Consider the following 27051-nt stretch of genomic DNA (forward strand, 5'->3'; position numbering starts at 1 on the left):
CGAAGTGTAAAGCTTGTAGAAGCCACATCTGAGCTATACAGATGCTTGGAAAAATGTCAATTCCAGCATGCACTTCATGTATCTCAAAGAAAATACTGCTTTTTCTAATATGTGAATGCATTTAAACATTTCATTTGATCTGTAGTTGTGTTCTGACTGTAMGGTCTTGTGCTGATTTATCACATGTCCAACTGTGCAGGGCTCAGAAGAACCATAAAAAAGCCTCCAGAAGAATCCAAAATGTTTTTTGGTTTGTTTGGACTTTCTGCTTTTGTTTTGTTTTTTAGATAAACATATACTAAATGATGACTTCAAAGCGTATCGCTGTGAGACTGCCATAGGAAAAATGTAATGCTATTCCCCTCATGGAAATCTGGGGCTCTCCAGTGGTTTCAGTCCCCCATTCCTTTCTTTTCAAGGTCATGAGAACTTAGTCCAAAACCTGTTTGTGGTCTGAGACTGACTGTTAGCTTGTCAGAGGCTCAGTTGCTACCAGTTTTAAATGGCAAAAATTCCACATGGAGAGAATAGAAGCAAAAGCAATGTTTCTAGCAAGTTAAAAAGGCAATATTTGGAGCTAGTGAGGAGACTGAAATCTTAAAATAACTTATGTAGGGGAGAAAGCTTAGGGGTCTCAGTGCAGGTGAAATGGTTTAAGACTTAAGAAATGCAAACWTTTATCGTATGATTCTGTAATTTAGTAAATGTACTCTTAAAAACTAAGAAGTGAATAACATCTCCATGTATAATAAAGAATATGATGGCACTCTGCAAACCTTCACAGAGGAGAACATACAGGGCAATAGCAATTTTGCGGAAAGCACCATCTCCTCTGTGCTCTTCTGTCCTTGCTATGATGGTACGAGTGTCTTTACTGCAATGCCTTCTACCTCAGCCAGCTCTTCACTACCTTTCTTTTTTTCAGACCTCATCTGAAAGTATATGTTTCTGCATTTCTGGATTAAATATTCTTCCTGTGTTGATAGTTGACTCTGGAGGAATTGTCTGAGTGACTGATAAGATAAAGCGACCTGTTTGGGGAACAGCTTGCACGAAGAGCATTGTAAAGCTGAATGGGGCTCTTGGAATTTAATCTGTCCGATGCTGTCACTGATGCTCCGCTGTCACGCGTGGTTGGGTTATCGCACTGTATTACCATTTTCTGAAGGATAAAATGTTCTAAAACCAAACAAACTCGTAATTCAAGGAGAAAGGAGGACTCTACCGACTATCGGTTGCCTCCTGCGCTGCAGAGGGGAGTCACGACTCCTCCGAGACAGCCCTTTGCGAAGGCAGAGCCTTCTCTGGAGCCCTCATTAGTTCATTGCTCATTGTGGTCTGGCAGTGCCCGGGCCGCTGAGCTCGAAGCCGATGACAGGGGAGATGATAAAGTGTCTGCCGAAGCTGTACATGGCTGCGGGTCACTGCCTCGAAATGTGAGAACAAAATGGGTCCGAGCGCTAATGACTTTCAGGTGTGCACGCCAGGGCCTGTCAGGGCAGTCAAGGAATTAGTGCTTGGCACACGACGCAGACCTCCCGGCTGCCAAGTTAAACAGAAATGGGGCCTCGCGTAAACAAACAAGGGGAAAGTGAGCTTTTACTCACACTAGATTGTATATCAAGCTTGTGCGCACGCACGCACGCACGCACGCACGAGCGCCCGTCGCCCGCACGCGCACGCACAACCCCTCCCGGGCGGCAGGCGGCGCAGCGCGATGGTTGCCGCCCTGCGAGGCGGCGGTGCGGCGCGCCGCCGAAGGGGACGAGCTCTGCCGGGCCTGGCGCTGTTAAACGCCTGCTTACGGCCTTGCTCTCCGTTTCCTTTCGCATACGGATAGAGGAGCGCTTGCCTTTTAGTCTAACACCTTCAGTTTTTACCTTGGAAATACCCTCCGCGGTCTCTCAGGGCGGTTCCCTTCTCTGCCCACTACCTCTCCTTTTCTTTTCTCAACCCTCTCAGATAAACACCAAGATTAAATTTCTGCTTTGGCCGGGATTATGTCTTCTAGGCCAATATATCATGCCACCTGCACGCTCCCCTCCCTGCCCCATCTGGCTTCTGTCCTACCCCCTATAAAGATTATTAATATAGCCTGTTTCCAAGCGATTTATTAGCAGGGGCCAAACTGGTGCCATTTCCCATTTTAGTAGAGCACTGGAAATAATCCTGAGGAGTATGCCCGGCTATAAAAATGTACTTATACTGTCATATTTGCAGTTTCAAACGTGCACCACTTGATAGTCTCAAAAGTGCTGTTTAATTGGGTTTTATGGGTTCTAATTAATTATACCATGTAAAAAATTACTTGTCCCATTACAGCTCTCTGTGGTTTACTCTGAAGCGCAATGCAATTTAGAGATAAATCCTTCTCTATCCCCCCCTGCCCCCTTTTTCTCAGCAAGTTTCAGAAAGGTTTAATTCTCCTTAAACCTAGAAACAGAGAAGAAAAGAGAAACTGGGAGAAAGCCACCTTTTGATTAGGAGACACAACTTCTCCCAGTACTCGTAAGCAGCTTTAAATGTGACTCGAAATGGTTCCACAATCCTTCTGCTGAATCAGGCTAGTGAAATTATGAATAATCTCACAACTTTCCAAAGCTCAGATCTGTGGTGGCTGTGATTTTGCAAAGACTTGCAAAATCTTCTTTGCAGCTTTATATTTTATGGATTATTTCCACTGATTACATTGAGGCAGCAGTAGATGAAGCTGAGCATGCGTGCAGGTTTTTTCTGGATTAAGGGCTAGGTTAGGATTTGAACAGAGATCATTTATTCAGCTACCTCTACACTTCAGGATGTGGTATGGAAACAGTGTTACATATCAGGCTGCCTGCATGGCATTTTGATGTGACTAGAAGCTCAGGAAACTTCTCAAGTTAAGTTTCTATGCTGTCTTGCAGAATCAAGGAGCTTGGATTGTTCAAACAAATTCTGGGATAGTCTTCTCACTTTTAAATGCTTGCTGGAATGACTTAGTGAAAAATGAACAGCCAGGCAGGTACAATCACGGTTGTTTAAAATATACTCTTACATTACATCCATCACTGTAATAAATTGGGTCTCATGAGGCAAAGCATGAAATATAGTAGAACTGAAGTAGACAAACATTATATCTTATTGTCTCTGACTTTATCTGGAAATTAGGAAGTCACAGTGTTAGTTAATGGGAAAAGATGTAGTGAAAAAAACCTCTTTATTATGCATATGTGCCTTACATAGACAAATTTCTACTTATTTCAGACATGTCCTGTTGCACTTTGACCAGTGTAAAGCTTTTATGTATAACAGATACCTCTAAAATTACACTGCCCAGCATTAAAAGGAAAACTTAGTGAACTGCCCTGTTCACTGGCATTGTTCTTAGCATTAAAAGGTTAGGATTCTTAATGTGCCTGCACAGATGAGTGGTCCCTGGATCAAAAAGTTCATTAGTCATGCTTCATTAATTTGCTTATTTCATAAAATAAATAACCAGCATGTCAGTTGCTGGAAACTTGGACCATCCTGGATGTCTAGATCAGTGTGTTTCATACTCTGGAACAGAAGTAGTAAAATCTGCCAAAAAAATAAAAGAACCACCACAGTCGTACAGATTACTCATCAATCTGAAAAATAGTAAGATTAATACTAAGAACTGTGTTTTCRTAAAGTAATCCTCTACTGTAGTAAATTTAATTAAAAAAATTTTATTACATGTATCTAGCTAGTTATGTTGACAATCCTGCGAAGTTTTTGTAGAATAGGTTAGCAAAACAGAGGCCAAGCCTGAATAAACCTGAGATCTCCATGCAGTGTTTGGGTAAGCCCAAACAAACCTGAATACCTTGGTGTTTGTACAATGTTTATGTTTGCTTTTCCATGGCTTTTACTACTTCWGAAAGTCATTTATGGAGAGGAAGCAACGTGAAATCTGCTTTTCTCATGTGATTTTCGTCATCTAGATAGTTAAATAAGTGAGATCTGCTCTTTTCATGCTCTTCTGTCACCATAAAATACTCAGTGAGGCATTAAAAGAGCCTATGAAAAGCACAGTAATAAATACGTGAAGCTCAAATACAAATGTTGCAGACTGCTCATGCTGCAGCAGCAGCTCTGCTATTAATTTATTGAATCCAGCTGATGAAGGACCTGAATGCCTTTTGAGCAGTACTATATGTGGAGCCCAATTTTACACCACTGAAAGCAATGCTAAAAAWTCCATTGACTTTTATAACATTGCAGTATCAGGATTACTTGGGAGCTTACTGAGCTACTCCGATTACTCAGGAGGGATTGTGAAAGAAGAAAAACAGAAATGATGGGAGAGAAGAAATACCAGCTGCTAACGGATCTTCTATCACCTGCATTGGATCCTTACCCGTGGTGGACCGTACTTTGCACTTTGAGGAAGGAGTTGTGTAACAGAGTGGGGCTTTGCCAGGTCCTTTCTCCTGACACATCCCAGACCACAAACATGGCCCTTACATCTGAGGAGGAGAAATGGCAGGGGCTTGCATGAGTCACCTCCCGCATGACAGGGGAATTCCTTGCTGGCTGCTGGCAGCTTCAGGTCTGGGTGGTTTTCACTGCCTGAGCAAGATGGAAAGATCCGTTCCCAGCTGAGTGTTTCATTCCAGTTTCTCATCTCCCTTCAAAATAGAAGGTCCTGATAGACATTCTTTTTTGATAAAAGAGTTCTCACCCAGTTCTGCCTGATCCTTTGTGAACTAGGTTAGCAGCAAGCCACTCGAGTAACCTTTGGAGGCATCTGTGTCACTGCGCGTTGCACTTTGCACTGTGCTCTTCTCCTCGATAACAAAACAAAAAAAGGCAAATTATCAGTCGGTGTAAAAGTTGAACTATCCAGCTTTCCATCACATTTAATGCCTGGTGAGCCCAAACCCTAGTTTCACCTTTTACAAGGATTCTCTATGCGGCTACAGGTGCTGTTCCCTGCGCTCCCATGTGCAGGAGTGTCTGGCTTGGCACGGCTGTTGTCAGCGGTGTTGCGTGCTGGAGTTGCTGGAGCTGTATGGAAAACTTGGAGTTGATACTTCATGTATGAATCTGTAACAGGTCAGTGTTTCTTTTAAGTTAAAGGGATGAAGATTTGGGTCTTTTCTCACAAGTGTCTGAAACGAGGCATGCCTGTGGGTGATGGGAGAACAGGGTTGCATTCCCAGCTCTGCTCTGCCTAAGTGGGAGAGGCAGTAAAACTATCTGGAAGAGGAGGGCATGTTCTGCTGACAGTTACTTTGGTATCAGTATATTAAAAGTAACACTTAGTACATAATAAGATGGTTGCTAAAAATGTTCTATTATTTTAGAAACAGCTGGTCATATGTATTTGTACCTATAACTAAGATTGTTTGAAACTTTCCAGCCATTCCTACCCTCCCCTTTTAACTCTGTCAAACTCTTAAACATTCACAATGAAATTTTCTGTGTTGGTATCAGCTCAGGTTGATTTATGTAGAACAATTTAAACACAACATGATAAAATTTTGAGGGAAGTTTGAAAGTTTGAGGCAGGAGGAGTGAGGTGCTCTTCCAATTCAGAATAAAATGAAATTATGAAGCAACTTAATTTCCTGCGTGCTTGAAACTCTGAGTCGTACCTCCATGTACTTCTTCAGCAACAAACATTACACAATTATAACGGACCTGATTCAGCCAAGTACTGGGGTCCTGATCCCCTGAAACAGAAAGACATAGACGAAGTGCAGAACTACAACATATAGGCAGAGTTTGAACAACTCTAATTACGACTTGAAAATTTGTATTATTTGGGCTTAGTGTTTATGCCGGGTACATTTTCTGGATTTTGGAAAAGTTCAGCTGATACGATTCAGGAACAAGAATGTAAGTACATAGGCATACATATGTGCGTGCCTGTGTATGTATATATAAGTGGAGATAGTATTCTTCTTGAAAAGCTTAGTATTTGGGACAGGTTGTCAGCAAGTCATGAAATAAAGGTTTCCTGTGTAAAGTTTGTATGGCCTCCTTTTGTATGTGCATTTGGTGTAGCCTTTAATTACATGACCTAGTGCTTTATTAACTTCAGGGCCCTGGTCTCATTCAGTGCAGAAGAAGGTGGAGCTGCTCAGGAGATGAGTCAGGGCTGGGTAGTGGGGGAAGCCAGTGCTCTCAAACTCTATGTTTGCTGTAGAAGTTGGAATATGTGTAGTAAGAGATGGCACTGAAAGAGGATGGGTGGTCTCATAACTGAGGCATTTGAATACTTCAAAACTCATATCCAGTGTTAGAGAAGTCACTTTAAACTAAGTCCTTCACAGCTGGCTATTAATTTTATTTTGTTTTTGGCATTCCTATTTGCAGAATATAGAAAAGTCAGTGGTATTTCTCTTGACATAAGATGTCATGCAGTGTTAAACATCTCAGAAATCAATTCCTAGGTATCTCAGTTTGGGTACCCAACATAAGCAGAATGTTTTGACCTGAATCTCGTTGTGTTGCAGTTTCCAATCTATTAAATAGAAATAATAGTATCATCTCATCTTATAGGGAGTTGTTAAAGGAAATTAATGTTGTGAAGCACTCTTGTGTCATACTGATAAGAGCTCTAGAAAAAACTCATGAGAAAATTAGCAATTGGGTCTTCCAAGCAGGTTTTGAATACTATGCAGTAAAAAAGGCCTCAAGCCACATGCTGAATAATAACACTATAAGAAAATATTGAATATCTGCTTATTAAGTGAGCGCTGTCCATTCTGAGGTAGAATCTGGTGGAAAATAAGACATGATCCTATATTTAGAGGGTGAATCATAATGCAGATGAATAAAATTTCATGGGTAGCTTTGGTTCTGACATTTCCTAATGTTTGAKCCCATGGTTTTGCAAACAGATATAAATGGTACATTTGAGAAAGGATTCCTGTGCCTAAAAAGGAAGAAAATCTGTGCACCAAACTGCTTGTTGTTAAACAGACATGCAGGAATATAACAGTTATCTTTGTAAATGAGTTACTTCTTGGTGCTGGTGGGTTTTGGAAGGGAAGAGACAGTGCAGCTTATGTTTTTTGGGAAATAGTCATTTCSAGAAAAGGTTAAGCATAGTTAAGCAGTTGTAGCTTGTTGCCTCTCCTTTGTTTTTAAGAGATGAAAAAAGCTTTCTATCTGAGAAAGCCAGTAGTRGAAATGACTCTGAAATTAGTACACAGACCCTTAACTGGTTGGGCTCCTGCAAAATGTGTGTGGTGTACTACAGTAGGTTCTTGTATTAACACTTCTTCCTAAGGCTTGTGGAGGAGGAAGGTCTTGGATTCTGTAGCAATCAAGTGTATTGGTTTCACAGAGCTGTACCAACTATTTATTTAAACTAAAAKAGTATTTTGGCATGAGAACAAATGAGTATTAATTGACTATGACTAAATTCAGGGTGGAAATTAAATGAAGCTTTTTAGCCATTGCAGTAACAGGATTCTTGTGTGGCTTCTCAGTGGGAAGAAACACAAAGTTCTTTCGTGTGATGTATGATCAAAAAAGAAGGAATGAGATTACAGATCTGAAGATCTGTATGAGAGCACATTGGGTTTAAAACCCAGGAAGCTTTTTTCTGATCACCTATCTGTCTTTTCCTATTCCCAGAAGCAGCCCCCAGAAGGTTAACATTTACCTTCTGCATTTCACCTATGGAGAAACTGATCCCTAGAGGGATGAAAGGATAAATCCAGTCTCCCAAAGCTCATTAATGAGTACTCATCAGCAGATCACAGAGTTGGAAAGACTTCTTTTCAAATGGGAGAGACCTTAATTACAAAAGAGTAAAGCACGCTGCCTGTTTGTACCCCTCTACAAACCCATCTTCGCCCTCTGAAGATGGAGCGTGTCCACAGGCACAGGATTTAGCACCATGTAGTGGTTGGGCACTGCTCGYACCCCCGGTGCTTGTCCTCCTCTTCCTCATTCTCCATTATTTGCAGAGTCGAACTGCATTGGCACGACTGATCGAGGATCCTTGGCCGACACAAGGATGGGGAACAGTACAGGCCACTTCACAAGTCGCTGGCAGCAAAAGATAGCTGCCGCAGCACCTCGTCCTTTGTGAGCCACGTGAAGCGTGTCCGATTGCTCAGCCGTCAGCAGGACGCGGCTTAGGGTGAACTGCTCCTGCTGGTTTGCCGCTCTTAAGATCCGGCAGTACCTTGATGTTTGCTCACTGGCAATAATTTGCAGGATTAAATTCTCCAGCCACTCTAAAATTAGTTCCAGGAGGCATTTTGTGCTTTCATTTCAGAGCCCCCATGAGCCTTTCCTACTTTGTAATCTGCTACAGGCTAATTACCTGTCGGTTACAGTGCTCTCGAGAAGATTTCAGCTATCTGTCTTTTCCACTAGCCTGAAGACCCAAGTGGGGTTACTGTGTAGGACTTGTACCAGGAGCGTTTGCCAAACACTGTAACTAGCTCAGACAGCTTCGTGAGATGGGCAAATAAACCACTGCAGATAAAATTACCTTCATCCCACGTCTCCGCCCGAGATTCAGAGCAAACTTAATTTGGGGCCTTTAAAAACAGTTCTCAGAAACCCGTCGAAACAAGTGGGTTTTTTGTGTCAAGCCCTCCACATCTGGCTGAGCTGTTTGGAAGGCTGCAGAAGCACAGTAGACATTTGGAGTCGAGCTCACTTCAGGACTGTGGTTTAGAAAGTTTGGAAGGAAGATTTCCTGTCGTCTTTTGACAACACCAGCAGCATCTGATGCAGCTGTCTATTCCCAGTAGACGTTGAGCTCTCAGGGCCTAACAGAGGCAGATRGAGGTAACTGGGGAGAAGTGAGGAATCTCCTCGCATGCATGGCCCCAAGAAGACTGTAGGCCCTCAGACTGCAGAAGTCCCCTGGTGGTAATATCCCTTTTGGAGATACAGTTTGTCATGTTTGGTATTTCTGGCCACCTTTATGAGCCAGTACCTGTTGGGGCTGTGCCATGATCCTTTCTAACTTCTTCCTACCCCTTTGTGGCTCATTTCACATGATTCATGTTCTGAATATATGTGTGTGTCATGTATAAAAAGTCTTACTCTCCTGACCACAGCAGAAATCCAGAGGGGTTTGTTTCCTTACTTGTGATTTCTCAGGCTGATTTTTTACTTGGCATCGTGCCAAAAGAAACAGTCTTTCTTTCACGTACTTCCCAGGGTCATCCTCATTCTGGGCGTCTTTCAAAGCCTGTTTGCTCGTTTTTTYTGGTGCACGAGGACAGGCACAGCTTCATCCACCAACCTTACTTTTAGATTTTGTCACTGGTGTTGCTGTTAAACTCGTAGCAATGGGAAATCCTCTTCAGAACTCTTCTGTCCCTCCCAGTACTGTCAGTGAACRCTTTTCCTCTTTGAACCATCACGGAACATGTTGAAATTGCTTCCTCATTTAGTCTGCATGAAAGATGTCTATTGGATTCAGCAAGACATTCATTGAAGCTGTCCACCACTATTGTCTGGTGATTTAGGGAAAACAAACAAAAAAAACCCCACAGTCCGTTGCTGCTACCTTCCAGCACTGCATCACAGCACAGCTGAAGTCATGTTTTTTCGAATATAGTTACCTAACATGAAACTCCTAAGCTGTGAATAACAAGACCCTGATCACAGTGCCTAACTATGGATTTGTGCTTAGCCAATAGCAGGACTTAGTTGCCTCAACATGATTTTCAGTGTTTATAGTTGGGTGCAAATATTGAAAACTTGTGTTCTGAGGCTGAGATCCAGCTTCCTTTGAAGTCGCTGGGAATCCCAGTTCTGACTTCCACAGCAGAAGGGTTGGGTGCTTGTTCTTTTGTTCTGTGCAATTTGCGAGTAATTACTGCGATCCAAGTGACGCGCTGGATTTTCTAGCTTGCTTCCAAGCTGCGCTCCTTCTGGGACCAGGCGCCTCTTCTGCCTCTCCCAAAACAAAATGCTGGAGGAGCATGGATAGAGGAAATCCTCTCAAACTAAGTAAACAGCTCTGAGGGTAGGCCAGCAGGATTCATTCATACTCTTTCAGCCCAGACTGGCTGGTTTGATTCCAGTTGGAGCCCTCTCTTCATTACAGCCCCCCTGGGGAATGTTAATCTGTACAGTATAAACATTTATAAACATCTACTAAATCATTACACTTCAGCTGCCCCATAAACACTCATGAATGCTTTCCTTAGGCAGCATTGGTTGGGTAGCGTGTGGCTTTTTGGAATGAATTTACGTGTGTTTGGCACTGGCAGAAATATGGGGAGAGGGCAAGGGAGGTTAAAAAACATTGTTTAAGCTCCATGACTTATTTAGGATAAAGACAGAAGCTGTTTGTGAAGGATTAAAATGGGACTAGCTGGTAGATGTTGAGGAAGGCCCAGGCCTCCTGTAGAGGGGCTAAAACAGCCCCTTAACTTTGCACGCTGGATTTTTAGCTATGCCATTGCCATAAACATCATGATATAAAAAGAACCCCCCCCCCCAAGTGCCCCCCAAAAGCATACAAACAGGACACTGAGATCTTTACTCTCAATATGAAAAGCGACCTAGTGGTAGTTCTGGATCCAGAGAATCKATCGTTATTCATATATGACCACAACAGTAGTTGTCTCGAAAAATACTACCAGATTCCAGGGGGGAGGGAAAAAAAGGAGGAGGAGGTCTCAGATGGGTAAAGGACCATTCCCTCAAGTTATTACTGTTTTTTGTTGGGAGGGATTTTGAAAAGCTGGGATCTGGTTGACGTATTGTGAATGGCCGCAAGGCTCAGGCAGGAGTGCAGTAACCTGAGCAGAAGTTAAACACGTTGTTCGTGAAAGAGGTGTGTTTGCTGACAATCTGATGAGTAGATAACAACTTAATTTTTTAAAAAAGTACTTTGGAAAATAGTATTTAATTGGGTCTAATTATATCGTATCCTACACTTGGGCAAATATGCCCGTGTTTACGTAAAATTTGCGTCTTGTGCGTATCACGGTTACGCAGTTGAACGTGGTGGTTCCGCCCCGGGCAGYGGCCGGCCGAGGCCGGGAACGGGAGCCTCCTCCTGTCTCCCCTTTCTCCCGCGTTTTAGGCTGCGTGCTCACGGTACGCAGCCACCGCCTTCCGGCCGTCGCCACACCTAATTGTGAAAGGAGGGCAGAGAAAACAGCAGATTTTTCCCCAGTGGATCTGGATACACAGTACAGGCAAGGCAGCGGGAAGAAATCCTTCCTGATAAACGCAGAGCCGCGGCGGCGGCGGCGGCGGCTGCTGCTGCTGCCCGGGCCCCTCTCGGGGCTGTCGTTGCCAAATTAACAACTAGAGTGAGAACTTGCAAATGGAAGAGCTCCAAGAGCCTTTGTGCAATCCACGGGCCTCGGGGGCAGCCGGCTGCCGGGTCCCCCCTCCCGCCCGGCCCTGCGCCGACGCCGGCCCCTTCCGACGCTCCTGGGGCCTCGTTACCTGGCAAGACAAGGGGACGCTCGGTATCGATTTTACTGCTCGCGKTTACTGAAGCCTCTTAAAACATCAAAACAGACCATCATAGGCTAAAGGTGGCTTGGCTGTATCTGCACTTCCCGGCTTTCAAATCTCCCTACAGCATCAGTAGGAGAAAGTGAATTTTCCGCATCTTTTTTTTTTTTTTTTTTAATGGCATTTTTGCATGTAATGAGTTGGGTGGTTTTAAACAAGCTCTATATAGTCAAGAATCTATCTCACAAAAAGCAGTGCATATTATTAGCTTCAATTGGTCTTTTAACATCCATCTGAAATGGTCAATAAATGAGTTGGCCTAGAGGTAAAACAGTTGTTATCGTGTATACAGTTATGGTCACAGCTGGAGGGCAGTGTCAGGGACAGGCTGTCTGTCTGCAGTGGATAGGAGACTTCAGTCTCTAGAGTTTGTGTAYTATTAATTTTACATTTTAAGTTCATATTATGATTATGAGAAATAAGCAGGGGGAGAGAGAGAAATCATTTTTTAATAGAAAGCGGGTTTTAAAAAATCTGGAGCATATTACCCCACCAAATAATGATGGTATTACAGCAGGACTTTTATCTCAGTACGCTCCAAATAAATTCAGCTGGAGGTAGCTTGGCTATGTGTTTCCCAACTTGGCATYAGGAACCTGTGGACAGGCAAAAGAAGAGAGCAGAGCAAAGCAACCAGCATGAAGTTTCAGGGTTTGAATTTTAGTTTTTCATCTTTAAATACCTCAGCTGAAATCTGGTGACTTAATTCAAAAGCAAAAGTAAATTTAGTGGTCTCATACAAGCCCCTAGTGGACATCATTTATCCAGTTGAAAAGATCACCATATATTTTAACATTATGAGGTCTCTGATTAGAAAGTAATGCTTGGAATATTCTTGGTTAAGAGGATTGGTAGACAGAAACTTTTAAAACTGAATGCTGATTTACATCATCCCCACAGCTATCTGGCATGAAATATGGTGCAATACAGTGATTGCATATATGTGGGGAGTCCAAAGCTACAAAAGTAGTAAAATTTGCATATCTGACTTGATGAACTTGACTGAATCCTGCTCAAAGATGAGAACTAAATTATTTGGGTACTTCAGCTGTAGTTTGAAGTATACAGTAAGGGAACCGTACACGGCATCTGCCATGCTGTCACTAGCCAAAGCTCTTTTGTTTTCATTAATGCRTACAGATTCCATGCCGTCAAAAGCCATTAGCGAGAGAGGCCCACAAACATCACTTTATGTGGTAAGTCTCACAACGTCGAGAACTCGAGACATCCTGTAAGCACAAAGGTGGTGCTTGACCCTCCCTCCCCAGCAAGTGTGACTTTCACTTGCAGAGTCCCTGGGTATTTGCTGGCAACATCGGGACATTTAAGAAGGCTGGTCTAATCTGAGCTCCATTAGAGGCATTTAATACTGGCTTGACATGATCTGCTGCAGCCTTTGTTCATATTTCTTCCTATCTCCATGGGATCAACTAGTGGTGGTGGCGGCAAAGGGGGAGGGAAAAGCAGAGAATTGAGACTGCAGCTTCTATCAGAGCTTTACCTGGAGGACAATGTGAAGCACTGTCCTTGCAAGGTCAAGAACAAGCCTGTGGGTAAGCCCAGTGCTCTGCAGCCTCTTTGCTGAGCAGTGGCCACTTCCAAGCTCCCAACTCACGTGTCTTGGGATTCCTCCCAGGAGTTGGAACCAGTGAGTTATCTGAGCCATCTTCCTGTAGCTTCTTGTTTTGTTTCTCTCCTCTTCACAGGATCGACTGCTTCTGAAAAGAAACTTAGTTTATAGCAGCTCAGAAAATGATGTTTGGTTATGGGTCTCTCTCACCTCTCAAAGTGGGTGCTGTTATTTTGAGGGAGGACTGAACAACTTCTGCTCAGGAACAGCTTGTGGAACGTAGGTACAACTGACCCCTGCTTAGGTGTGTCTGTGAGAAGGTATTCTGTGTGAACCTCCTGCTCTTTCCTTCCAGCGATGCTCGTACCAGGAGGAGCAGGAGTTGTATTGCAGTAGCACCAAGGGCCAAGTCGGAGATCCGACGCTCTCTGTTCACGCGGCATTTGCGGAGAGCTGTCTCGCTGCAATCACACCGGCTTGGTGCGGAAACGGGCCCCGCTTTAGAGCACTGCTGTCCCTGCCCCTTTCTCTTCCTTCCCAGTCTTTCGTGTTTCCCTCTGCCGGCCCAGTGCTTGTGAGCGTACTTTCTTTTCTCTGCATTTCCTTTCCTCTCGTCGCTTCCATCCCCAGCCTGGTGGACTGAGTCCTGGCTGTTTCTACGCTCCAGCAAACCTCACTGCACTGCTCACAACCTGGCTGTCACGGGGGCCTGAACTCTGCTTTCCAGGAATACTCCAGGGAACGGATTTACAGGCAGAAATATCTGTGGAGACAGAGTTGTTTTCCTTAAACATAAATATCAGAAAGTATTCGCAGAAAGCACATTTGTAATCCTGGGGGAGCAGCTGTACCCACATAACTGATTCTAATGTTGTTCTTATCTAATTAAGGCACTAGAACATGTGCTCTTTATCCAGAAAAGCCAGCTCCATTTCAAATGAGAAGCACCATGATCTCGCCCACAAAGTGAATACTGAGYGTCTTTCACAAAAGCTATTTGCCAAATCATTTCAAATAGAAATTGGACACAGGGAAAATTAAAGAGTGTTCACAAATAACTAAAAATTGGAAAAGAAACAAGGTCAGTTGAAGAGGTCCTTACAATTTTGTTCCTTGTGCAAAAATATTTAAGTTGTACATAATCCTAGGGCTGACCCTATGCATAAAARCAAATCCTGCAGCCAGCTTTAGAGATAAGGACTGCTTCTGAGACCCCTGGGCAGTGTTTGCCAACGCTAAGGTGCAATCCAACTCAGTGACTTAAAGCAAATAAGAGCAGATTTGGCTCTGCTGACAGTTCAGTGCTTTTCCTTTCCTTGTAGTGGAAGCTTGGAGAGCAGGAAAACTTAATTCTTAGAGGTTTAACACTATTAGAGTGATTTCGGTAAGTTACTGTTCCTCTATCCTAGCCTTCAGTAAATGTTATACAGTGAAGCATGGACACGAGACCTTGTCTAACTTTACTGCTGTTTTATTATGCCAATACTTTGAGTAGTAGCCAGAAGTGTTGGGATGGTCATGTGAAAGATGCMAGTCTCTCAAAATTAATTCCCTATCAATTAAATTTGTTCCTGTCGCGTAACTTGTGATCTGCTTGGTCTGAAGTGGAATACTTACTGCATTTGCCAGGAAGGGAGCGAGTGTTTGCACTAACCTCTGGTTGCTGAAAAGATCCTTTCTCATGGCTGCAGGGATGTGTTTTGGAGAGAGGGACAAGGGGAAGGAAACGTGATCAACTCTTGCCAAAGCAGTACATGTTCTTTGGCTTTTTTCCAGAGGTGTCAAATCAGGACCATTCCTTAACAAGACGTTTGTAAAGTATTTGATGGCAAAGACTGCTTGTCATTGGGAGTTTTGCCCATTGACTGTACTGAGGTTTGGATTGGGCCCTCCATCCTACAGCTTTGCCTATTAATAATTAAGTAGAAAGGGTTGGCAAAGTTTTTCATCCACCRTAAACAAACATGTTCCCCCTATGAAGTGCATTTAATGGAGTTTTGCAGCATTGGTCTCCCGGGCAAGCRTATTAGTCTCTGCTTTCCCTCCCTGTCCTAATGGTCGCAGCAGGGGGGCTAAGGGGGAGCCGGGTTTGAACTGCGGAGGAGGCTGGTTTTTATCCGCGTTGAGTGGAGAGGCATAAATTGGCATTCCATATCATCATAAAAAAATTCCCAGCAATTATTAAAAGATTCTTATCTCTTGCTCCCTACATGGATAATGAGATCCCTCTCTGCTGGACTGAGACAGCCTGTCTCTCAGCTCACTTAATGAAATGGGCCCACGTTTGCAAATTAGCATAGCCCTGACTCCAAACGTAACCTCTTGTTGTCTAGTTGTACATCAAGGCCCCTGGCTTATGTCTTTTCTTATTAGCACCCTGTAATCATGTCAGCCCTCTTTACTTTTCATTTCCTGTTTCCTTTTACTAATTCGCTTTTGAGTTTTGAGCACATTTTGGGGTGCTTCTGGATGAGCTGGGATTTCATTTTTATCTCATGTTAACCTTGTTGAAATACTAGTTTATCCGTGGGCACTGGACTGGGGTTAGAGTATCTGTGTTTGATTTCATATTTTTGCTAGTCATGATCTTAAAGTAACTCGTTTCATCAGTCTGCTTGTTTCCTTTCTACGTTTTGATTCTTGTATTTTAGCCTGTAAGATCGTAGAGGCAGCGATTTTCCCTTGCTATATGTTTGGTCATTGGCTTGCAGCATACATTCATTTCTGGTTTCCATGAGGGTGTCTGTGAGTTATAGATGACCATTAATAATAGTAAGGAACAATGATATTGTACAGCAGCAATCACAATATGCTAAATGCCTTCTAAGAAGGCAGCGAACCCTTTGAAACCCTTTTTTCCTTCGCTCTCCCCTGATGCGAAACTTCATTGTTAGGCCTTCAGAGTAATAAATCAAAGCAGTCCAAAGAAGTGAATCATGATTCCTTTCGCCTGTCTGTTGCTGACCCAATCTGTCTTTGATAAGGCAGTGCCCTTCCACTTTATCTGCTACCCTACTAATTATCCTTCACTTTCATGAGYGCTAAAATCCACTCACACATTAGAATAAAAAAGAAGCAGGGAGATGATTAGTTGTGTACAGGTGAGAAGCAGCCCACAGTGTTAGCTGGATAATACTATTTTTTTCTAAGATTTCTTTTCCTTTTTTTTTTTTTTTTTTTTTTTTTGGGATTCTCATTGCATTTTCTTAGCCCTATTGCAGTAAAACATACTTACAGTTTGTAACATAAAAGATAACTCTTAAATGCAAAGCTTCAGCATGTGTCTTTAAAAGATTTATTCCTTTATCAAGTACTAATTTAAGAAGAGGTGCCTTGTAGGTAAGGCAGTGACATCAGTGGTAGGCTACAGGGCAGCAGATTTATTAATTTAATAGGTTTATCCATTTTACAGCTTGGATAATCATATTTCACTAAACTGGTACACAAGGAGGCTTCAGCCCATCTGACAGCTTTATTCTTGTGTAAGTTAACAAGCACATTTTGTACTCATGACCTTGTGAATTATAAAAGTGCGAGGAGCTAGAGAGGAATGACAGACCAAATCCAAGAAACGTGTTAGCATTTCAGTTTTCCTGAGCTAGATTTATAAAGGGAGCAGTGAGGGATCTCAGCTGCAAAGATAACTTAAACATTTATTCATTTATTTAGTCCAGAAGATATGTGACATTCTTTAAAAAAAAATGAATGGAATGTTAACTTAAAAATTATGGACCTAATTCGTTTATTGAAGACATCAGTTTAACAACAAAATCACTCCTTCTCAATAGATGAGTTGTTCTCGATCTGGAAGGATGAGAAAAGAATTGGGCCAGTTTTGTCTGAAGTGAAAGGGTTTGTAGCTACATGCTACATTCTGTGCTTGCTAAATCCACTAAATTGCCTAAATAAGTGTTTACAATTCTTGAAACTGGCTGAGAAATAAAAGTGGAGGTAGACTTTTAAAAATGCATCTTACAGTTTAAAAACTCATGTCTATGTGTCATATTTTTAAACATTACTTATTTACTCTGTGGGAAAGGAAGTACACACTGCTTTAGATTTTTTTCTTACTGGAACTTTTGGAGAAAAATGAAATATTTTTGTATTTGTGTAAAAGTATTAATGTAAAACTGGACTTTTCTTTAAAAGTGTGTTTTGGTTTCTTATAAGTGATGACATATTCTGGAAAAAGACACTTTCTGTGCAAAATAGCATTCAGCAGAAACCTAACTTCTCTTCAGAAAATTAAACGTAAAAGGTAGGGGCCAGGTCCCACTGTGTGCTTCTAATAAAAGCTGAGCTGCTTGCATAGTACTAACTGCAAGCTCTTCAAATAAAACAACAAATACCTTGGAACTCATCATAAAATGGTACATTTGGCAACACTGAAAGAACGAAAGAACTGTAGACCTCAGGGATTTATTGGCATTTGCAGTCAAACTCCTTTACACCATTCTTGACATGTTAAAAGGAATATTTTGTGCAAATCAGAATTAAGCCATGAAGACAGGAATTTTGTAACTTGGATATTAGTAGAACATGACAGGCCGGTATCGAGCTTATTACATGCTCTTAATTTTTTCTCCTCTGTATTCTTCACTTTCGGCATGTCACTCAACTTTGACAGCAGACGGCGAATGTTCAGCTCTTCTGAGCGGATGCCACGATCTGCCTGTCCGGTCTTTGGCGCAGAGCAGAACTGGGCACTTGCTGTGCACGCGGCTTTGTGCGAGCGGCGTTGCACGAGCCCCACGTGCGGCTGTGTTGGGGGAGCGGAAGTTGTGAGCGTGGGCCTTTGCTGGCTCCTTCGGCAAACTTCGCATCCTGTTCCAGGCACTCTGACTTTCTGGTTTGTACACATGAGCGCTTAATGTTTGGGTTTAAAACACTGTATGAGGTTATTTATCTTATGTAAAAGAATTTACTTTTTAAGAAAATATTATAAATCATACTGTATTTTGAGTAGAGTCTCAACATTTACAACCACTTCTTGAACTTTCACCCTCAAGTGCACAACCACATGTCGCGCTGGAAAAGCATTTCTCTTCTAATGCATCGTTAGAAACACGATGCAGTTGCCTGGTCTGCACTAGACCAAAGACATCAAAAGAACATCATGCTTGGGTCTTTTTAAATTTACACAACCCAAAATTCTTGTTTTAATGTGCCATTTGGTGTGTTCTTTTGCAGATCTAGCAGGAATCCCTCAGCAGTGTCCTGACCTCTGCGAAGGTTTCATCCTTCTGGATGCTGCGTTCTGGTGGATCACTTCTTTGCCTTGGTTGGAAGGGCTGTTGATCAGGCACTGGTGAGTTGGAGTAATATTTCCAAAGCATTTTCATGTAAACAAGCCCCCATTTAATTTCCTCCTTTATGAAGTATACAAAGAAGTCAACATGAATACTGCTGTTGGAGGATGCCTGAATGTCCCAGCAGGTTCTAGACGCTTTGATTCTTCCCTTTTCTGGTCTTCAAAAGGAGGAAGTTGGTTCACTGAAACACGCTCTGTCACAGGGGCATTTTATGGCTGGCCATGGATGCGTTACCAKTTGGGATCCCTAATTATTGTCAATTTGCAGATTGCCTTGAATGTCTTATTAAGATTCTTGGGGAATGATTGATCATAATCAAAAAATTAATCACCAATCAGCCCTGGCAATTAACATTAGCGAGTCTATTTGCATATATCTGAAAATTTATGCTGCTGCTGGAAGAGGAGACTTTTGCTGAATATTATTGATCAGGGGAGAGGAGCCAGATGCTTCTATCATTGGGACGTTAGACTTTATTAAGTAYGCCTACTAATGTGCGCGAAATTGAAGGACATTCCTGCAGTCGGCCACAATGTAGGAATCTTCTGGTTTCTAACAGGAGTTTCTTAAATGCATCCGCTAAAATTTCTTAAAAGATGTGAGATGTTTTGCATTAAAGAATCTTTGAATTTTGACTTGTTTAGTGCAGATTTTTAAGTTTCTGTTATGATAGAAAACATTGATAATATTAGGCTAAATTGTGAGATTTACATTACAGGAAGTTACTCAATAGGAATAATCATTTACTGTTTTGAATAAAGGGTTTTTAGGCTTTTGATGAACTTGACTTGTATTATTTAAAGCATGAAGAATTGTATAATAAAGTCCTAGCAGTGGTTGACAATAATCTATGCTTTTAGGTCAGCACATTTTATTTAATGAATTCCTAATCTTCATAAATTTTTCTTTACAAACTGATATTTTCTTAATACATTTTTGAAGAAAGATCTGTTACCTGTATCAACTGTGGTTTCATCTTGAAATTGTCTTGAAACTTCTTACAGAATGATATATACAGTTAAAACGTTAGTCTGCCACATTTTCTGATATTTATATTCTTTTAAGCATGATAGCCTTCAATTTTGCTTTAACACACTTCTGTATGTCTCATACCCTGTGCTGTGTTTGCAGCAATATGGAAATGCAGGGTCTACTGTCATAAATTCAAATTTGGCTTTCATTTATCGCTGCTTAAAGATGAGGAGCAAATTCATTTAAGCCAATAGGCAGAGTGATAACAGTTTATCCTGTTTAGCCATCACAGCCATATAAACGATGGCAGAATTAAAGCTATGTCCTCTCTCAGAGCTGGTCAACATTTTAAGTAGCAAAACTGTGTTGAAAATGAAGGATGACAAAAAGAGGATTTATTGTTCCAGTTTCTGAATTTAAAAAAGGTGGAATAATCCAAAAGATGTTTTCATAACAAAATTTTGCATTCTTTTGATTAATGTTAATTTTCAGTTGTAGCTTTATTGCAAGCTAGAAATCTTTGTAATTCATGCAGGATTTTGGAAGAATCTTTTGTACAGAACCTTTAAGTCTCTGGGTGGATTTTAAAGCTAAGAAGTGTTCTCTTAAAAAAACATGAATAAGTGGATTGGTTTATTCTCTGATGTCAGCTCTGTGCTTATCTCAATCTTGCTTGAAAAATTAATCTTTGTATTATTCTGTAGGTGCACAGTAATCTGTTTTGCAGGCCCCAGATGTCTGTGTCCTTAATGTCATTAATATATTTCCTTGGGTCTTACGAGTTCGTTTTCCTCCCATTAGTGAATTCCGCAGCTGATTTCAAAATGGGAACAGAATCAGAACCCAACGCCCGCTTAACAGCATTAAATAAGTCTGAAATTTTATTCATTTCCTGCACTTGTTTCATTTTTTGAGTGATTCGAAAAGAGACGCTCATCARATCCTGACCAGATGCTATCTGAGGTTGGTCGTAACATCTGGGTTTTACTGAAGATAGCTGGTAACCATGAGATCTTGTCACCGGGAGGTTCAAAGGTTAATTGAAATCAGAGGAGCATAACCCGTTCGATTGCCCGGTTAATGACGCCCGGCCCGTCGCAGGCCCCGCCGCGGCCGACGCGGGCGGGCGAGCGCGGGGCGAAGCTGCCTGGCAGCGGGGGAGCCGACAAATACGCCCGCACGCGGGGAGAGGGGCGCGTGCGTGCGACGGGCGGTCGGGGGCATCCCCATGCATCATCCCCCAGCCGAAACGTTCCGGGTTTTCGTTGAAAGCTGGTAATGCCTGGAGATTTATGGCAGGTGTGCTTTGCTGAGTGCGTAGCGTTGGCTGGGAAAATTGGGGACACGATGACTGGGATCCGGCAAGATGAGTGCGGATTTCTGGCAGTGGCATCTTTGAGGATGCTCTTTATGCTGCGGGAGTTCATATTGTGTTGAACGAGTAATATATTATGCTTAAAATATGTAAGTTTTCCCCTTTTCTCTCCCCAAACTGATATGAACAGGGAAATTTTACTAATGAGTATTAAATACCAGAGGTTGATTGGGATGGTAACTTTGCCAGCGTTTCTGCAGTCAGCAGTTATGTGCTATTTACCTTATAGCAGCCAGACAAGCAAAGCAGATTTCAGACCTGAAGACACTGTAATATATTAAAATCTGAATCTTGTAACTCTATGTTGGACTTGGGACAAAGCTTGCATTGGAAATTGGCTTTGTTAGCAGAAAGAGAAGTCCTCCCATTTGGGGTACTTCTGATGTTCTGAGCTTGAAGATGGAAAACAACTTTGAGACATTTTATTTAGAGCTAGATGGACTATGGGTTTCTTAAAAACCGAGGCTCCTGGATAATCGCTCTAAAAATTTCATGTCGTATGTTTATCCAAATGACCTGGTCTAAAACCTAATTTTCTTGCGGTATGACATGAATATTAAGCATAGGCCTGCAGAACATCTCCCTCTCTTTTCTTCTCACAGCCTTCCTCTTCCAGCAAAAGCTTGGCTCTTACATGTATTCAAGTCATCCTGGAGACGAGGCCTGTTCTTTTACTAATTTTTATTTTTGTGTATCTGTATTTTTGTCATTGTTGTGTTACTTGGGAAATTGCAGTCTTGAATCAGGACCCCATTGTCACAGGCCGTGGAAMCCTGAGACAAAAAGGCTCCTTTTCGTGAATAACTACTGACTGATTTTGATCTCTGCTGTCTTTAATCTAGATTTAAGTGATTCTTCTCCTCCTCAGTACCTCTACCTRTGGATAGAAACTGAGAGTACTGCAGCCTGCAATGAGATCCTTGTTCCAATCACGAAAAGGTGTATAATTCATGTAAATAATTCTTATGAATAATTCTCCAGTATCTTGTTACTCATCCCCCAGACATAACAATGTAGCAGTGCTAGTAGAAATTTTCTTCTGTGAAGGYGGTCTCATAAAAATGAAGCATCTTTGGATTTTCTTGTTTCAAAAGGTCAAAAACACCGCCCAAACTGTTGAAATCTTTTGGTTAATGAAAACTGAAAGCTTGGTTGAATTTCATAACTCATACCATTTTCCAGAAAAACAAACAAAACTCCTAAAAATGCACTTATTTTGCAGCTGAAAGCATTTTCTGTTTGTTCCTTTGTTTAATTAAAAATAATCAAAGTTTTTTTATTTTACTAAATTTATCATTTTGAAGTGAAACCATGTTTTTGTGGAGCAATTAAAACTGGTCATTTCATTTCTCTTTTGTATATTCTTAGAGCTTCATAAAAGCTTCTCCTCTGATGGGGAAACAACGTGTACACTTTACCCAACCGTGGAAGGTGTTCTTTAGGTAATTTATGTGCCTGAGCCATATGACTCCCGCACACTACTGAGGAGGAGAAGCTAAATCAATCAAGAGAGATTTCCTGTGAACAGCCATATTACATCTACCACCCGTTTGCTCCTGGCTGGCTGAGAAATGAAGCAATTTAAACCTATTGGGTCACGCTGAAATGGGGGCCAAAAGCTTATCARTGTGCTGCACAGGACTGAGCCTCATTTCATCTTCATTTCCCCAGGTTCATGGACTGCAGCAGTTCCCCCTAGCCCAGCACTTTCTCTGGTACACGCACTGGCTCCGTTGCTGCTGCTCTGATGCCAGAGGTTGGGAAAACAACATTTTGGTACAAATGGAGAGCCTCTGGATAGAATTTTTTTCCTATCTGTGGAAGATTGTTGAAGAAAATGCAATTAGTCTTTAGTTGTTATGTGGCTTTGAAGATAATCTTGAGAAATCCAAGTTTGCTGTGGAATACTAGGTGAAAAATCAGTTTCCTGTTTACTCATCTAATGTTGTATACAGTCTTGGAGATGTTCTGCCTGATCCTCGTGCCTTCAGATTATTCCCGCGTCTTTCTCAAAGCTGTACCTTCCTCAGATGGGCTGAACAGCTACATTCTTTGTTAAAAAAAAATAAAGAGCATCTTAAGTATACTGAACACCCCCGTAGCGCTCTGTCCATGGAGAGGAGAGCACCTGAAAAGGCTCAGCCRCTGACGCGTGCTTGCAGGCAGAAGTAACGCACGGCATGAGCTCGCTGTTGGGTTTCCTATTTCTTGTAGGTTCATATTAAACATGAAATTCCATATGGGCCTTTTAATGGTTGCTTGGAAATTGGATGACTGTCACCCCAGAGGGAAGTATTGGCATTCTGCACCTGATTGCATTTCTGCCTTCTCCCCCACAGGACAAGTCAAAGGTTATGGTTCAGAGGGGAGCGAGCTTGTCGACAGCAGGTTCTCTTCAAGCTGAGAGGAGGCTTTTTTGTCTTTAATGGACTGGCTAGGTTGTGCGTAGGTGTAGGTGGTTGTTTATTTGTGTGAATTTAGGAACCTGAGCCAAAGTAAACTGACACAAGCAGAAAAGTTGATACTGACTCCAAAATAAATTCTTCTGATCCTAAGCGTGGTCAGAAAAATAAAGCAAAACAAGCAGAAATAAAGAAATAGTTCAGAGTTTGTCACAAATTTCTGTCTATATCTCCCCTCCGCACCTGTTTAGGAAAAGAAAATGGGGCTGTCAGATGAACTGTAAATATTTCTCAGAAAKTAAAGTTACCTTTTTAAATTTGAAAATTTCAAAAATTGAAATATTTTCATGATCTCGTGAAAGCATAGTTCTGCTCTCTCCAGCATGACGCTACACAGAGCCATTCCTCCCCGGCAAGGCGACGCACCGTGCTGACGTGCCCGAGCCCTCTGCAGCGGAGCCAGCTCACGACTGCAAGTGTCYCCATTGCACTTTTCCATGCCATGTTGGTGCATGTTCTGAGCTATCATCTCTGTTGAGAATTTTTGCGGTTCGTATAGATATACAGGTTCTCATAAAGTGAGTCTTCACCAGACTCTCTAAGCATGGTGTAGCGGTGCCTTGGACGCCATTATCATATTAGTTATGTATTTGTTAATGGTTCTCAGCTATRAGGATTAGCAGTGCTGTTATCTCTATTTTACATTTGGGGAATTCAAGCACAAGAGGCCAAGGCACAGACCTCCAGCACCTAATTCACCTAAGGGGTCTGAGCATTGCCTGCAGTAGCCAGGGTCACACGTTTATGGCAAAATCTGTTACCGAATATTCCAAAATATAGCCCAGTGCCCTGGGATGCTCTGCCTTTCAGTGTCTGCAGTGATACTTGCAGAGACTGGATGGGTGGGAGACCGAGCGCCAACATGTAGTGTTGAATTTAAGCTGTTAAAGTATGAGTCTGCAAGTTACTTCAATAAATCTGCTCTCTTAGATTTAGTTGAGGAGATAAAAATCTGTCCTTGAATCTGAGTGACACAGTATGAAGCAACCATGACCAGATATCGGCAGTATTTCTAGTTCCAAGTATTTAGAAATTGTGAGTCAGGCTTTCCAAATCTTAGAAATAATGAAATAGGTTTTTGAAAAGAACATTTCAGGATATGTTTTACTTATTTTCTGCTTTCTCAGCTTCTTGGGTGCAGCTGGTTTACTTGCAAAAGTTTTTCACCAGAAATACATGTTTTCTAAGATTTGGAAATRAAATTCTCAATGAAAATCTTCAGATTCTCACATATTGCTGTGTTCTAGATCTGGGCTTTAACAGGAAGAGCAAACAGTCTTGATAAATTTGTGTGTGCTAATAAGTGCAAATTCCTTGCTAAATTTCAAAACCCCTACACTAAGCAAGAAGCATCAGAAGTCAAAAGTAAACTGAATCTGTGACTATTTCCGTTTTAATTCTGCACTAAAGGTTGCACAAATTTAAAGCAAATGTATATTGTAACCAAATTCTGTTACACTGGTTTCATTCATGATGACTTTCCTGCTATCAGCTAGCCAGTAATGTCTACTCCAGYCTTCAAACATGTGATCACTAAAAAAGTCAAGGTATGTAAGAAATAATGGCTGTAATAATCTGTTAGCTCAAGATTGGCGTTGCTAACATGTGGATACAGTGATCCTCTTGGAGCTGGTTCTCGTCTGGCCAGAGGAACTCCTATCACTGCGCTGTTCTGCACCCTGTGGCACTTGTGTCCTCCTCTCCAAAACGTAAATACAGACAGGGTTCAATCCACAGTGCAGGCTGATGGCTGTAGCCCTACTGATGGCAAAAATCAGCCTAAGTTGACTTCAGTTGTAGTTATAAAACTTTACAGATGCTGAAGATTTAGCTGCTCATCAGATATATAGGCTCTGTGGTGGTTAGTGGAATTTACAGGAGTTTGCCTGCTCTGAGAATGAACGCCAGTGTTTTTAGGAAGGTTTTACAAAAATGCTTATTTCAATTGTTACCCCTAATTGAAGTAATATTGCAGAAATCCATGTAGCTTATTGGCCTGACAAAGTGTAAACAGCTTTTTGGAAGCATTCTGGTATGAAATTTTCCAGTTCTTGTATTGTTCTTGCACACTAAGTGTACAGAGAGAATAAGCAATAAAATACCAGATGGATTTTCTTTGAAACATAATTACTGTCCAGGTGCAGACCCATTTTTGATACTCAAAGATTTCCATCATTTTAATAGGATTCTTTTAAGTCACAGTATCAGCATCCCTAGACCTAAACTATTGACTGGTAAACTGCACATACCGTACTGGTGAAACAAGGAAGGAGTTTGGTTTTCAGTCCTCTTTGGCCACTATCTTTTTTCATTAAACTGGTAATTGAGATGCCACTTGGTGTCCATTCTGGCAGCGACTTTCTGAAGGGGACACCTGGCCGCAGGGAACTGTACTGAAACTCATTTGTTCTTTGCAAAGGGCCAAGCAGGAACATTTTTAAATTTTTTTTCCTCTTTTCCTTGTGAGGGAATGAAGCAATAAAATAATAAAAAAGGCATAGCCAGTCTCGCCTCCCATTCTGACATGCTGAGTGCCAAAATTCAGATCAAGCCTTTAAGGCGAAGTGAGAACGCAATGAAAACAGGGGCTTTATTATAAAGGCAAGGCTGTGAACTTTCTAACTCTAGCAGTGCTCCCRGATGTGACTCTTCACACTGTACACAGCTGCTGAATGCTTCCAGGGACTGTGGGTGGTGGGTGAGGAAAGGGGAAGAGGTGGTTTAGCTATGCACAGCATTTCCCATAAGAAATATAGCAGTAGAGTCTCACCTCACTGCCTGTTTTTCCACGTATATTGAGACGGGAATGTATTTATATAACCCTATTAAAAGGGAACACTCAGTAGCGTGCTCGGTCTTTAAATAGCTACTGTTCAGCATACTCCGGTCTCCAAACTCCTCAATTTCAACTCACACCCACTTACATTCTTTTGACATATTCCTCAGTTTTTTGTGACTTTGGGGTCAAATCCAAAACTTATTGAAAGCAGTGGAAAGACACTCGCTGAATTCAGTGGAATTTGGATAATACTCGTAGAGCTCAGATACCACGGTGATAAATGCAATAAATTATAAAGAAAAGTTGYCCATGTTGGGTTAGCTGAGACAAATGAAACTGCTGCTATTGRCTGCCACTGGAGTCGGTTCTAGTCCTTTGGTGGTGGCCTTTAAGCTTTATGGTTAACAACAGCACCTCTCAGAGTGCTTTAGAAAGCAGGGAAATATCTTTATCTCCCATTTACAGATGAATAAACTGAGGCACCGAGCTGCGCTTTAACCTTCGTGTCAGTCATGCAGTGCAACAGAGCTAGAATTAGACCCAGATATCAGCCCCTGGACCACCCAGCAGTAGCAGTGGCTWCTGGCTGCTAGCAGTCTCAGAACTGCCCAGGACTATGGGGTCCTATCAATGCCAACAGGAGTGGAGGGCAACTAACATCCTCCCAGCACAGCCGACATCCTCCCGTAAACCTTTGAGCATTAATAAACTGACCAGTTCTTCAGAAGCATTTTGTTTTTACCACCAGGATGCATTATTTCATCTTTTTTTTTTCCCCAGCATTCATATTTTCCCTTTGACTCCTGTTATTTCAGTTCCATTTAGCAAATACTTTCTTGAGTTTTTTTTCCCCTTGTGTCCCTCCAGCCACCTCAGTTTGCCTTTTTTTTTTGCCTCTTTCCTTTAAAAACTTTTTTCCTCATTCAGTGCACTAAGTGGATTTACGACCCATTTAGGCAGCTTACAGTGGCATTGCTTTTACAGTTCAGAGGCAGAAGGGCCGTAAAAAGATTTACAGTTACAGCAASAGTCAGTTGCATGGAAGCTCGAGATCCAAATTAGACAAAGGGAGCTGGGCTGTGTGAGTGGCCAGTAAAAGAAGCTTGGAAACAAAA

General features: G+C 41.9%; 1 long non-coding RNA gene across 7 annotated transcripts in view; it reads left to right on the forward strand.

Moving 5' to 3' along the window:
• Positions 1 to 27051, forward strand: part of LOC146590658 (uncharacterized) — a 93424-nt gene that overhangs the window by 25165 nt on the left and 41208 nt on the right. For all 7 annotated transcript variants that reach the window (XR_014896918.1, XR_014896919.1, XR_014896916.1 and 4 more), the window contains one exon: positions 18227 to 18344. This is a non-coding gene — a long non-coding RNA (uncharacterized LOC146590658). The remainder of the gene's footprint in view (positions 1 to 18226; positions 18345 to 27051) is intronic.

Source organism: Rhea americana, unplaced genomic scaffold, assembly GCF_003343005.1.
Source record: "Rhea americana isolate MKP2758 unplaced genomic scaffold, rheAme1 scaffold_4, whole genome shotgun sequence".
NCBI classification, from domain to species: Eukaryota; Metazoa; Chordata; class Aves; order Rheiformes; family Rheidae; genus Rhea; species Rhea americana.